Source organism: Panthera pardus, unplaced genomic scaffold (assembly GCF_024362965.1).
Source record: "Panthera pardus isolate Hobbes unplaced genomic scaffold, ASM2436296v1 HiC_scaffold_27, whole genome shotgun sequence".
NCBI classification, from domain to species: domain Eukaryota; kingdom Metazoa; phylum Chordata; class Mammalia; order Carnivora; family Felidae; genus Panthera; species Panthera pardus.
Window position 1 is genome coordinate 90,875,730 of NW_026526843.1, and position 14,580 is coordinate 90,890,309.

Genomic DNA, 14,580 nt, shown 5'->3' on the forward strand with positions numbered 1-14,580 from the left:
ACCGGGGTCACCCAGCTGGTGAGTGGCAGAGGTAGGAGTGAGGCCCACGGCCCTCGGAGACCCAAGCCCTCCCGTTCCTTCAGCAGCTTCTCTGTTGGATACTGGCTGGGTACAAAGTACCTGAAGTGTGCAGGCAGCAGTGAGGGGTCTGTGCCCTGGCACGGGGTGGCAGAGACCGTGAGGATTCGCTCTGGCTTCCTGTTCACCCATGGCAACTCAAATGATATCGTCCAGGGTGATGGCGCCTACAGATCCCTTTGCAGGCAGGGACTCACGGCCTGGCTACGGACAGCGCTATCCCTAGGCTATCCCTATCCCTGATGCTCTCAGCTCTCGGGCCCCTTCAAGACAGCCTCGGCAGCTAAGGGCGGCCGAGGCCAAGACCACGCCCCTCCTAGCAGGTGGGGTATAGGTCTGGTCATCTCGCCTCCACTCGGCCGCCACTGATGGGCCATCCGAGGCTGTCCCTGTGCTTTCATGACAGCTCCACTTCTGCCCAGTCCTGCTTCCTCCCCTCCCTCCCACAGGCACTGGTCCCAAGGCCATTCCCACATGCTAAACTCCATCCCAGAGTCTGCTTTCTGGGACATCCAGCCTGTGTGGCACCCGGTGTCTCAGACCTCCCCATCACCTATTTAGCTTTTGTACCTTAGTTCGTGCGCTTTTGCCAAGGGCCGCCACCACCGCCACCGGCCACCCCATTTTTCTCCTGGAAAAGGACAATCTGTAGCTTCCTGTGGAATACTCATTCCGGCATAAGCGCTCTCCAACGTGAGGGTGTTAGAGGGCTTGTCAAAGCACATTGCTTGGCCCCACACCCACACTTCCTGATTCAGTGGGTCTGAGATGGGGCCTGGGGATGTGTGTGTCTCACCCGATCCCAGTGACACTGTGCTGCTGTCCAGGGACCATGCCGTGAGGACCACTGGTACACGGAAGTGAGAAACAGTAAGACATGTGACACTCTGCTTAGTTCTAGCCTCTGCAGTCCCCTGGCAAGGTAGCCCCACAAAGCTCCCTTCCAACTGGCAACTTCTGTTTAATTACATGTAAATCATCGAAAACAAGTCTGGCCCAAGTAGACCCTTGGCGGGGGAGACAGGCCAGGAAAGTGAACACAAGGACGCTGTCCTTTCCCTCCGGGCTACCCCAAGTGGTCATCCGGCCAGGACCCGGACTCCTAGTTCCCCTTTGCGTTCAACTCCCCCCGCCCCCACCACCCAGCCCTCCTGAGCGCCCGCTGGTCAGGAAGCCCTCTCCCCAGGCACGTGTGTGCACTAGACACTCTGGGCAAAGCCACTGAGCGTTCTGATCTACTTCCCCTGTCCCTTAAGCTGGAAGTCTCCAGAAGAGTGACGAGAAAACAGCCAAGAGGTGGGCCGAGGCTCAGGAAACTAATTGAAGAATGACTCCTCTGCGGGGCGTTAATACCTTGCAAAGAAGTGAATCTACTGGCATTTTTTTTAGAGTTTAATAAAAATATATATGCACCGTGAGAAAATCACAGCAATAATTCCTTGCACCTTTGTTCCAAGAAGCCCAAAGCACTCCCCATATATTATCATATTCATTATCCTATTTTCTTCACGTTTCTCATTAATTTTTTTCTGAGGTGATATATTAATATGAAATTCTAAATCACATTAAGGAGACCACGAGCCCAGCTCGTTCTCCTCACCCTAACTCCACCTTTCTCTTCTCCCCTTTCCATCCATCATCCTCAGCGCCCCCTCCTCTGCCCAGGGGAGGGTAAGTCAGAAGCTGGTAAGCGGCTGATGGGGAGGGGGTAGAATACTGGAGAAGGGCGGGCGTCAAAGCGATGCCTCGCCGGTGGGCCGCTTTCTGATGCCCCCTCCCCAGGACCGCTTGATCAGACCCAGACTCTGATGCCCCTCAGGGAAGGAAGGCTGCTTGCAGCCCAACTCCCCTTAATGGGTGTAAAACCTACTCCCCCCCCCCCCCACCCCATGCAAGAGGGAAAGAATCAGGCTCATTACAGATATTATCATGCAGCACTTCATATTTCAAAGAGCTTTATAATCGCTAATTAGTTATTGCCAGAGAATATGGAAATGGCACCTTTGCTGGAATCCCGCAGACTGGGGGCCAGAGTTCCGCAGTGCTGCGAGCGGGTCAGCCCGAGTCTGGCTGCCTGGCCTGGCCTGCCCCGGTGTGCAGGAAGTATGGCCGGCCACAGGGCAGAAGGCACGAGGCTTTTAGTCCTGGCCAGTGCAATTCCTAGTGGCCGCCCCCTGCTTGCTGGAATGCGTTCTGTTGCTTAGGAGAGCCCAGAGATGGGCTAATGCTTCGAGAGGCAGAAGAAAGGAGGTAGCCGAAAACGAACACGGATTCTCAGCCAGAAGACGAAATGAAGCATATCGTTCCCACTGTGCTGAGTTCAGTTCCCCCAAACAACGGCTGGAACGGGCCTGGGGTTCACACCAGGGTATGCTCTTATGCGCAGCAATGGCCATCCTGCTCTAGAAGCCTCCCGAGGATCTCAAGGGCACACAGGTGTTCAGGTTCTGAAGCCCCTTGTCCCTATTCTCTCCTAGCTAAGGAATGGCACCCACCCCTAGGGCTTAAATGGACATCAAGGGGGAGTCTGACTCCCACCCTGGCCTTTATCCACTCCCTCCTACCTAACTCCACTCTCAAAGACAATTCTTGAAGGTTAAGATCGACAGTCTGCAGCCCTCTACAGAGAAAGGAGGGACAAGAAGCAGCCTCGTTCACCCTGGATAACCTCAATCTCGTTTGAATTTCATTATAAATCTGCTCAGAAGCTGGAGATGGGCCCCGGCCAGGCCGACTCGGGCCTTCCTGGAGGGACAACTGTGTTAGATGAGAGCGGAGGATGTGGGGAGCACTTCCCCTTAAGATCCCATCCCTCATCATTCCTGTACGTGGGGACTGGGGAGGCTCTACCCAAAAGAAAACTGAACAGGGCAGCAAAAGTTCTCCTTCTAGCAAAGCATGCCTATACAGGTCAGAAGGGGGTGGGGCAAAGGCTCATCAAGGACTCCTGCCTTACAGAAGTTCTGCCAGGCCCCAGACGTGGGGAGCTCCAGAAAGGCTCCAACAACTCCCAGGGAATGATCAGACTTTTGGCGGCCCTGACTTTGGTCTTCCTGGCGACAGGACACGCGGAGGCCGCTCGGTCACCTTATCATTATACTTCCCCTAAAAACTCCAGGGCTTGTGCCAGAGTAGAGCAAGGATGGAGAGGTGCCGATGCTGGAATTAGCCTCGGTCCATGCCTTTCTGCAAGCACGTGCCCGCAATACCCAGGACTTCGCATCTGAGACACTCGTTCTGCTACTTGCCCGTGAGAAGCTGTTTGTTCTCAGCACGGACCTGTGCTGTCAAAGAGCCTGGTGTGTGCCCCTGGCCCTGGTCTGCCAGCACTCCGGCCTGAGAGAGAACCTCACCCTTGTCTGCACGCTCCACGGCAGCCCTTACAATGAGCACGTGGTGAGGTCCAGGCTGTCTGGCAGGGACTGGGCTGTGGGGGTGGGGTGTTGGACCACACAGAGTGGGTTCCCAGGGCCTTTGGGAACGAGCGCTTACGCAATCTGGGTCATCCCAGGACATGACAGCCAGCCTGCCTTCCTCCCTTAATTTCGTGCTGAGGCAAGTGGCTGGGAGGTCCTAGGCAAAGCCTTCACTGCAAACTCAGATTGCCCCTTCGTGTCCTCCCAGCACCCCCCGCGGCCCTCCCCTCCTTCTTTTCTGAGGTCCCAGAGGCAGAGGCGGCTGCCCTGGAGAGGGGTGGGGAAGCCGGCCCTTCCCCACCGTGCCCTGCTCAAAACGGCTTCCCTCTCCCTCCCGCTACCCAGAACTGCCACGACATTCCCAGCGCCAGCCTTCTTTTTCAGCCGGGCCCCTTCTGACACTCCAAGCCAACGCAGTACAGCTCCACCGGGAAGACCACCCAGAGCCTTGCTTCTCAGGTCTGCGGGCAGCTGCGGGATGGGCCCCGAGAAGCGGGGGTACGCACAGCCCTCGGGTGCCCGGCCGTCTGGCTCCAGCTGCCAGCCCCCCCTGCATCCCCGTGAGAGCCGAGTGCCAACGGAGCCCGCAGGCCAACTCCTTTCCCGATCTGCTGAAGGCGGCTCTGCTCCCTGTTGCAGACCACTGCCGGGTGTGCGGGCACACACCCACACCCAGACACGCTCCCCCTCACGCTCCCACAGGTACCTCCCCGGCACGGGCACACTCTCTCACACGCACACACCAACGCACACTCACTCACGCCCGCGGTCTGTTGTGTCCTCGGCCCTGGGACACCTCTAGCTTTCGATTTTAACTGAGTCAGGAGTCAGGACCAGGAGTAACAGTGCAGGGAAAGGAAGGGGGCCGTTCCCTCCGACACCCCAAGTGCTCCCCCTTCGGGCTTGAGCTGGCGGGGGGGCAGGCGGCAGGTGGAAGCACAAGCGGGAAACGGGAAGAAGAAAGGAAGGAGCGACAGCAGAAGGGGGGGGGGGCGGTAGGGCCGTGGGCAAAGCAGAGCGGGAGGCATTGGCAGGCAGACCGCACAGCTCCCCTCCGACCCCAGCAGGAGGACGCCATGTGGGGAAAGCACGGGTGTGGGGATCGGGCAACCTGCTGCAGAACTTTGGGCCAGGAGGTCACTTACCCTCTCCACGTCTCAGTTTTCCCACCTCTAAAGTGGGGGTAAGGTACTTGGTGTGTAGAGGTGCAATAACATTTGTAAAGAGGCCTGGAACCGCAGAAGGCCTCAACAAATGGCTGCCATTGGAACAGATGCCAAATTCTAAGGGATTTGGGAAGGTGTCAGTTCTTGGCCCCATTCGTAGGGGACCACTTAGGACACGTGGTGATGGGCTTCCTTCCTTTTACAGCAAAGCTGCACCCCTCGTGGCTCATTCGAGATGTCCAGCCCCCCACCCCGGGCACTAGTGCAGAGACTGGCAAGTGTCCCCCACAGGAATGGAAGAGCTGGGGAGGGCAGTGTGTAAGGTCCATGCAGCGGCATGGGGCAGCTCCCGGGCCGACCCCCAGGAGAGAAGAAGCGCAGATTTTTTTTCCCACTCCTGGGGAAACAGGGTTCCCATGGTTTGAGTTTTGGCCAGAACCACCAGGCAAGACCAGAGACACAGGAATGCACAGACACACAGCTCACAGATGCAGGGAGAGGGTAAAGAGAAACTCCCAGCTTTGTGGCCACCTGCCCCAGGGAAATGGTACCCCCTCCCTGGCTGCCGTCTCAAGAAAATGGTCCCAGATCGGTCTCTCTCCCATTCTCTGAGCCTACGGGGACATCCTGAGCAGCAAAACACTTAGCAAGGACAGGTTGTCAGTATGGTGGTTAACGGCCCACACTGGAGCCAGACTTCCCTGAGTTTGAATCCTGGCTCCACAATTTGCCAGCCGTGTAACTTAACTTCAACGTGCCTCTGTTTCCTTATGTGTAAAAGGGGGAGATTTCGCACAACACCAGACATGTGGTAAGAGCTACTGTGATGCTGGCTCTAATGACAGTTACACTCCTTGGCCAGTTGGTCTGCATGGAGAACACCTCTCAGGAGGAAGGCAGGTCAACTATGGCCTTGCAATCTGTACAAAGGGCCAAACGGCAGCCGGTATGGCACCGATGCGCAGGCACCTGGCATCACAGTCTACTTTTACCTTCTGGAAGCCACACAGATCCTTGGATCTGTAGCGCATTCCTTGCTTAGCCATCTCTGGCCAGGGCTGTCGGGGGGGGGGGCAGGGGGGGGGCTGTTCCCTGAGTCAAGATAAATCGGGCCCCTCTGGCCAGCCTCCTCTTCCCCCCAGCTCCCCCTCTGCACCTTCCTCTAGTGCGACTGCCACACTGAGACGCGGGGAAGGATCCAGGTACCACCTGCAGGTCTGAGGGGCCTCTGCAGCCTGAGTCCTTCCGGCCTCCCTTCCTGCTGCCCCCACCCCAGCGGGCCAGGGAGGAGGGGCTGTCTGCTCTGCAACAGCCCGGAGCCCGCTAATCTAATCGGGCTGGAGCCAAGAGGTACAGACCTCGGCTTCTCTGGGGGCTCAGGTGGAGGGCGAGGAGATAAGGGGGAAGGCAGGTGCCAAGGGCAGAAATGGAGGGAGGGGAAGATAGCAGAGGGGAGGGAAAGGTGTCAGAAGGGGAAGAAGGAAAGGGGGATGGGCCAGGAAGGGGAGCTGTGAAAGGGAGGGGAGGGAGAGAAAGGGGAGAGAGGAGGAGGAGGGGAAGGTGGGGGGGAGGAGGCCAAAAAGGGACTGAAGTTGGGGAGATGGGACAGAAGGGGAGAGGAAGGAGCAGGAAGGAAGGGTTAAGAAGCTTTGGCTCTGCTTCCTGTCCCCTAAGACTCTGGTGCCCACCTCTCTGCAACCCCACCCCCCCAACACACATTCTCTGAGGGAATTTGTAAGAAGCCATACAAAAGGGAGAATAAGGGAAAGTGGGCTCTTGAGGACAGGTAGGTGAATCAGAATCCGGAAGTGGCACAGCCTGACCTTGGACATGTAAGTGGCTGGAGACAAAAGTCCTGGCCCACTGCCAGGCGGGACAGGCTCCCAGGGAAGTCAGTCCAAGTTCAAATCCCTCCTCCGTCTAGGAGGTTTACTGGTCATATGATGTTGGAAGCAGGTGGCACACTGCCCTGAGCACTAGCAGATTTATAAAATCGGTATGATTTAAATGCTTGCTTTACAGGGATGTTAACATTAAATTAGGTTAAACAAACAAAGGAAATGTAAAGGCCTTGGTGTCGGTGGTTGTGTCCGGGCATTTTATTCAGTACCAGTAGGAAACGCTGCTGGTCCCCGACTTGGGCCGGTCACCCATCCCACAGCCGCTGGGGGCTCAGATGGGAGCCTCCTTGCCCCCAAATGCCTGGCAGATTACTACCCTTGTCCCCTGTGGTGACTGCCAACCAATGCCCGTCTAAGGGGGTGTGGCGTGTGATACAGAAAGCCACTCCCTTGCCTCAAGGTGCCAGAGCTCCCTGCTGAAGACCTTAGCTGAACCCACACCCGCTCAGCTTTTCCCCTATCCTACCCTGCTTCCCTCGTGGGCTTCTCCCCAGAGCCCTCCCACAACAAGTCACTTGCGCCTAAATTCCTGTCTCAGGCCCTGCTTCTAGGGAACCCCACCTAAGATAGCACCTTCCTGGGGATTAGTGGTCAGCGTTCTTGCACCAAGAATGAGCCCAAGGTTGAGGACAGGGTCCCCTGGAAACGCGAGGGTCGCATACAACCCTGCCTTTACCCAAAGGGGCCACATCAAGCCAGTTCTATGAGCCTCTGGCAGGTTCCAGGCTGCAGTAGGCCGGTCTTACCTGTCCCGGGAGGACTGGAAGAGGAAGCTGGATGAGATCAAAATGACATAAAATGAAAACAAGCGGAGAGGAGTGTCCCCCAAAGCTAGGGTTTGCTGGGACGCTGGCAGCCTCCTGCCCTCGCAAGCAGAGCTGATGTTGTCCCTCAAACATTCCAAAATGGCCACTGAGAAGCCTGCAGGTGGGGAGGCTGGCAGAGGGGGAGGCTGCTGATCTTGGGGGCTTGTGGGCATAGGGGAGTTTGGGAGTAATTTAAGGGATGAGAAGGAGTCAGGGCACACTTGAATGGGGGAGGTACCCACAAAGCTCGCATTTTGTGTGCAATTAGTCTAGGGATGCCCTCATTTGCATAAGGTTCATAAATTTGCATAAAATTGCTGGAGGCCCTAACCACCAGTACAGAAAATAAAATAACATGAATCAATTAGCGGGACTGGCAGCGACTGGAGCAAGCCTGGTGTAAAGGAATCTCCTTCCCCTCGCTTAGGAGCGCTGGGCTGGCAGGAAGGAGCCAGAAGTGCGTCCCCTCCACCCGCTCAGCTGCCCCAGGGGCGCTGGGAGGAGAGCCCTGCCCCCACCCCGTCCACCCAGGAATGAGGCCGTCCCGAAAGAAAGTGGGGACCGGCAGCTGGGCACAGGAGCTATGAAATCGGTGCCTGAGCCAGCAGACGTGGGCAACAGGCAGGCTGGTGGAGCAGGCACGAGAGGACCTCACAGATGAGGGGACGTGTGTGACGGGACGGACCGGTGTGTGTCAAAAGAGGGAGGGTCATCATTCCAGCCCCCACGTTTACTGAAGGCCTGTGCTGCTTCTGGCCTGAGCCACACACCCTCTCCTTTGCCTGTCATGACAATCACAGGAAAACGGCACGACTGCCCTCTTGCAGAGGTGTGCAAACCCGAGTTTGGAGGGGTTGCAGGTTTGCACAGGATGAAAGCAGCAAATGGCAAATCCGCGCCTGCCCAGCTCCGGAGGCCAGGAGCAACGCCCCCCGTCAGAACGGTGTCCAGCATCCTGGGGGAGCTCGACAAATATTTGCTGAATACATAGCTGACATAGGTAGGGATGAGGTCCGAGGGGAGGCACAAGTCACCTCGAGGATGCTGGGTGGCAGTTCTTAGCAGGTTAAAAGTGAACTGCAGGATGCAATTTCCTTAAGGGAGGGGAAAAAAAAAGCAAGCCCGACCAGCCGTCTTGGGAGTCCGGGAGGCCGCAGCTAAGTCACGTTCGCTCCCATCATAATTTCCATGAGCTGGCCTGTCGATTCCTCTATGGCATCGCCCCGTCCTGCCCTCTCTGCCTGCCCACCTTCTGAGCCCTGCCCGGCGCTCCTGGCGCTCTGCGTTCCCGACTCTGGTCTGGAACCCGTGGTCCTCCGTGAGGAAGCCGAAGCCGAGAGCTGAGACCGTGGAGCCAAAGCCCGCGCTGAAATTACCCGGGCTCTTACCTTTCATTCCCATCCACTAGCGAGCCTTAGCTGATGAATCACCAATTTCTCGTGCCATCCCTCCCCTTCTCTCTGCTCTGACCCAGCTGGTTTAGAAGAACTCTCGGGGATTTTTTTTCTTTTTTCTTTTTTTTTTTTTTTTTTGCCTCTACACTCTCCCTGAACCTCCTCCTCTCCGAGAGCCACTGTTAATGAATCAAATTGCCCTTTGACTTGAATTACCGGAAAAGCGGGCTCACCCACTACTCGACGTAGATGGGATGGCTGCCCCCAGATCCATGCTGGCCTCGGCACCATGACTCAGAGTGGATGTTTATTTTTGAAGCTCGCATCCTTTATCTGAGAAAATGGACTACCGATGGGAAACAATTACCTACCACTTACCCCACAGGGCTGATGGGAGCAGATGGCACGTGCGACGGAGAAGCGGCACAGTGCATTAATGTCATCAGCAACGATCACAGCTGTAATGAGTCCACATCACGGGGACTGAACACCGAGGAGAGGAAAGAGCAACAGCTGGGCACTCCAGCCAGATGTGGCCGCAACCACCCAAATGGCTTGTCCCAGTTTTACTTAATGGGCAGGGAACGACGTGAAGCTACGAGGGGACCCGTGAAAAGCAGCCCCTGCTTTCAACGCTGCCCATCAGCAGGGAGCCACTCTACGGGGAGCGCGTGGCGATTCGGTGTTTAACTGAGCCCACCGAACCGCCTCCCTCTGCTCCGACCGAATAGCGTGCGCGCGCCTGTGCTTCTGTGCCCGTGGCCACGCAGCGCCTCTGCTAATTCTGCCCAGAAGACAACGCGGAACACAGTCACAGGAAGGTCTATAAAGCCAGGAGTAATGTTCAAAGATAATACACGACGGATGGGAGAAAGACCTGTAGCGACACTTCACGATTTGCTGCATTTGGACGCTGTGATAGCAGAGACTAAAAAATAAACAGAACGACAGGGCAGGTTCTCAGCTATAGAAAGAACAAGGATGAGGACCAATGATCCGGCCAACGGTCCTTTCGCTTCAGAGGGGTTGGGGCAGAAAAGGAAAAGTGACCCCGCTGCAGAGTCTCCTAGACCCCTGCCCAGCTTAGACCACAGCCATAACTGCGCTCCACATCCCAACTCTCCCAGCCGGCACCTTTACTTGGGGCTTTCACAAAACCCAGACCAGCTCGAACACGCCTTCACATTCTTTCCTCTCCCTTCCGGCTGGACCAGGAAGTGGGTTCTACGTTAACACCATGAACGTGCAGGGTCCTTAGCACACGTTCTGGGTCCTAAATGTGGGGGGAGGGGGCACGTATTTATCTCACCAGTTGTAACCAAGAGACGTTTCCACTGGCACCTGGCGGCAGGCAACGGACGAGCTCTTGAACGGGCCCAGCCAGATCAACAGGATGCAGCGACGCCACCAAAAGTCGCACCGTTTTGAGGAATATTGATATTTGCAGTGATTTACTTCACAGTGAAGTCATACAAGGCAAACGTTGGAAGTAACGGAGATTTTGTACAACCCCCTCATCTGGCAGAGAAGGAAACTGACGGGCAGGGGGGGTGAATGATGCCCAAGATCACACAGGTTATGACTGCCTGGCCCCACCTGACACTCTAGGCCTCTGGAGTCTTAGACCAATACATTTGCTACTACACCACACCCTTTTTCCCATTACTGTCTCTGGATTCCATGTCAAAACATAGATTTTTTTGGCAACCGTTTTGTGTAAACAAGGATGATGCTTATCAATATAAAGCCTAAGCAGTTCATGGGGTTGCCTCTGCTTTCTTGCTTGTTTGTTTGTAGGTATACTTCTTTTCTTTATTTTTAAAAACTATTTCAAGGCTTGGGGGAGAATGTAGGTTCCAGAAGGAATCATTGGGGCAGAAACACACAGGCTTTGGGAGTGGGGAGGTACCTGGAAGCTGGGGGAGGGGCCACGCCCTCCAGCACCTCTGAGCAAAGTGCTCACTCAGAGGCCAGCTGGGGCAGGGCTCCAGTATGTACAGGTGGGCCAGCTGGGGACATGGCCACCATGGCTGACTCACACCATTGCCCCTCCCAGGAAGATCAGGTGTGAGGTCCATGCACTCAGCTGCAGGGGCCTGGAAGGGCCCATTCAGAGAGGCTAGACAAGTATGGCCCTTCACAAGGCCCACTGGGTGGGCCTGAGCCTGGCAGGAAGCCAGCCTTCAGGACTCTGAGGGGGCTCCAGGCCCAAAGGCTCCTAGTCTCCAGGGCTCCGGCCAGTGCTCTGGGGGCCAGGCTCAGGATGGCCTAAACATCCCCAGTGAACTGACCGGAACAAAAGAGCACAAGACCCCAACCAAATGCACTAGAAGCCTCTCCCACATACTCCTACCAGAGAACTAGAAATCCAAGATGCAGTGCCATGGGCAGTTCAACGAAAACAAACACGAGACGAAAACTCATTCAAAGCCTATGGTCAGGCAGTTGGTCAGGTGGCCCTGAGATTTAGGGACAGTGCACCCTCGGCTCAGGGAGGCTCCGGGCCAGTCTTGCATCCCAAGTCCTAAGGGATTGGCTCACGTGGCCCCCACCCCTGCCCCCGGCCACATCCCGGCTCCTCTGAACAGGCAGCCACGCTCACCACCATGGAGAGTAAAGACTCTCTCCTGACGCCCAGGAATGTGGTAAGGAGTGAGTGGACAACCCCCATGGCAGGGGGGCACCGGGGCTCTGCATGAAACGTGGGGTGGCCTACCTGTATCAGGTGACTTCAGGGTCCTGGCCAACCTCCACGGACGGGCTGGGGGCCTGAGGGGCCTAGGTGTAGATGACCTTGGAGATGTGGCTGTCCTCCGTGGACCTGCCATTGTTGTTCCTGGCCACATAGCAGAAGGTAAGACACATCTTGGCCCTCCGTGGTAGGGAACTCATGGGTCACCTTGGGAAGGCCTTTGGTGCCTAATGGGAGTCCAGGCCCTTCGGCGTGGCACGGGCTACGTAGTTGACACTGGGCAGCACCTCCGCCAGTTCCTGGAACACGACCCAGAAGGTGCTGGTGGAGCCATCACAGCTGAAGCCCCTGTCGTTCTGGCCCTGACCGTGTGGCTGACCGTGGGGATGATCTGGACGTTCACGTAGTCGTCAGTGGTCCAGGTGGATGGAGCCATACAGCCCAAGGCCAACCACGAAAATGCTCTTGTTGATGGAGAACCTGATGTGGCCGCTGGTGCTGCTGTAGCCCCAGTGGCTCTCCCTCTGCGGGAAGCTGTTGATGCTGCTGCACTTTTTCCGCCCTGCTGGTCCATGAAGTCCACAGGCAGTTTGGGATGCACGGCCAAGTGCAGGAAGAGGCTTGACCACCTCGCAGTCCACGAGCATGCCCTGGGCGCAGGTTCTGCAGCAAACTCCTCCATGGTCATCACTGGGAAGCAGACGAGGGCCAGCGCCTTACCCAGAACCTCGCACTTGCTCTCGGGAGAAACCTGCAGCTGCTGTCGCTGACCCTCAGCCTCGGACCAGCGGACAACGGCACTGAACAAACGCACCCCCCAAAATGCCTACTGTGTCCAGCGCCAGCACGGCCACCTCGGCAGTGTTTTTGCCGACGTTCTCCAGAAACCGGCCAGCCGGCTGGGGTTCACTGAAGAGTCTCACCTGCCTCAGCGGCACGGACGTGTGGGCAGCCCTGAGGCTCTTCTGGAACTCCAGGCGGTCGGCCTGGAGCGCCGGCCCCGGGTGTGCCGCGTGGTCGTGACCTCAGGGGAGGAGAGAAACTTGAGCAGGGCCAGGTAGGCCGCCGCCTCTACCTCCCGCAGCGCCACGTCGGTGCACGCGGCGGCCATGCCCGTGAACGCAGCGTGGAAGACGGCCCTGCCCACTGCCAGCACCGCTCCGCGTGCCCGGAAGCAGTGCGCACGCACCCCTGGCGGGCCAGCAAGTGCACGGCACAGGCGCAGAGCGCCTCCTTGTTGACGAGGGAGGCCAGGCACTCCTTCGTCGTGGGCTCTGGGGCCTACCAGTTGTAGACAGGCCATGCAGCAGCGCCGCCACCTGGCTCCTCGGCAGGCTGCTCCTCCCCCCCCCCTCCGCAGGGGAAACCCCGGGGATGGGGGGCGCGGGAGGGGGGCGCTGCATTGGCATTGGCATTAGGCCCGGGGTTAGAACCCCAGCTGACACGTCACCCGCCTGCGGCCGCTACCCATCTTGTCTGGGCGGCGGCCTAGGGACCCGGCCTAGGCGCCTCCTGTTGTCCCTCGTCTTCCCCTTGCGTGTTTTCTAGTTGCTGGGAATGCTGGTGAACTCCTCACCCCGCTTGGTCTGGCTTCTGTCTCAACCACTCCATTGAAACTGCTCTTTGCAACTACCTATTTGTTACTACATTCAAAGGACACTTCCCACACCGCCCTTGACTCAACACCTCGCCGTGGCCGCCGGCGACCCCACCCCCTTCCTAGAAAGCTCTGGCTCAGCGCAGCTCCAAAAGCGGGCTTTGCGGACCGGGACCAGTGTGCAAACTGTTGCTGGTCAGCCACGAGGTTGAGTACGGAAACGAAGACTCAGGTGAACTTTTATGGCAATTCGGCAGAGGAGCTTTTGCCTGTGGAATCTAGTAATAAAAAAAAGTGGGGTTTGTATTTTGAAGGCACTAACATTTGTTAATCCATTTTATTGCATTTTATCACAAAAGTGTTGGTCTGGGATACGTGGGCGCGGGGCGAATCCCTAACCCTTCTCCAAAGATAATGTAAGGAACACTGCTATCATCCCTTACCTCCTCCGAATCCAACTGTCCTGGCTTTCCTCCTCCTCCGCTCTTCAGAAGCTTACACGTTGCCTTCATTTCCCTCAGGCGCCCGGATTCCCCCTTTCCTGATAAACTCCTGTGGGTCTATTGGATCTCAGCAGAGAGGCCACTCCTCAGGAACCTCTCCTCCGTCAGGCCCTAGAGGCCTATACTGTCCATAGCTTCGACGTACCAGTCCACACCAGATTCCGTGGCAGCTGCCAAGCCTCATTGTCCCCTCAGCCCCTAGCCCAGTGCCTGGCACTGGAGGGAGCCCGATCCCCCTTCATGGTGTGAGTGAGTTCCACGTAAGGCGGCCTTGGGATCACACCATTCACTGACTTAGAAGGTACCTTCCACCCACGCATTTCCTCCACGTTACTTCGCCTTCCCTAACTCTTGCAGTAAGCATCCGGATGGTCAAAAATCAGGAGTGAATTCAATAGTGGTACAATCCCCTCAGTGGTCCAAGACAAAGTTAGGAACCCAGGTTGCAAACCATCCTATAGATTATATGATTTCCCGTTTCTGGGAAGGGGGAAGGAACAGCAGTGGCTTCTCAGCTAGAGAACTCGTCCTGGCAGGCCCAGTGCGTTCTGGAAAGCTGCCAGCCTATGTGGAGGAAATTGCCTTACCTTAATTTAAGCACAGATGGGGAATCAGGAGCCTGGATTGAAGTCTTGGCCAGGTAGAGCGCTGCCCACCAGACGAATGCCACAGCATTCCCTGCCCTATGCCACAGTATCCTGCAGAGTGAGTAAATGGCAGCCAGAGTGACCCTTGGGGCTAGGCTAAGGGGGTTACTAATTAGTGCTCCTATAGCACACTGAAAATAGAAATGGCAAGTGTTACTATTAATAGTCATATTTCCTCTGGTCTGGTTTCGAAGGTCCCTTCCGTTTTCACTCCAGAACCTCTGGAAAGAAACAAGAAATGTGCTTTGGAGGGAAAAGACAGTGGTAAGCAGTGCAATTCAGTATGACTGGAAAACTAAAATGCAGAGGAATATGCTGCCTCGCTAGAGTGACGCTGAAGACTGAAACCCTTAGGGAAAAAGTGAACTGTTTTGACACAT

At 56.6% G+C, this 14,580-nt stretch overlaps 1 pseudogene; it reads right to left on the reverse strand.

The window, feature by feature from the left end:
- Positions 1–11,503: 11,503 nt before the first annotated feature.
- On the reverse strand, positions 11,504–12,756 carry LOC109248110 (BTB/POZ domain-containing protein 2-like; annotated as a pseudogene).
- Between the last annotated feature and the right edge of the window lie 1,824 nt (positions 12,757–14,580).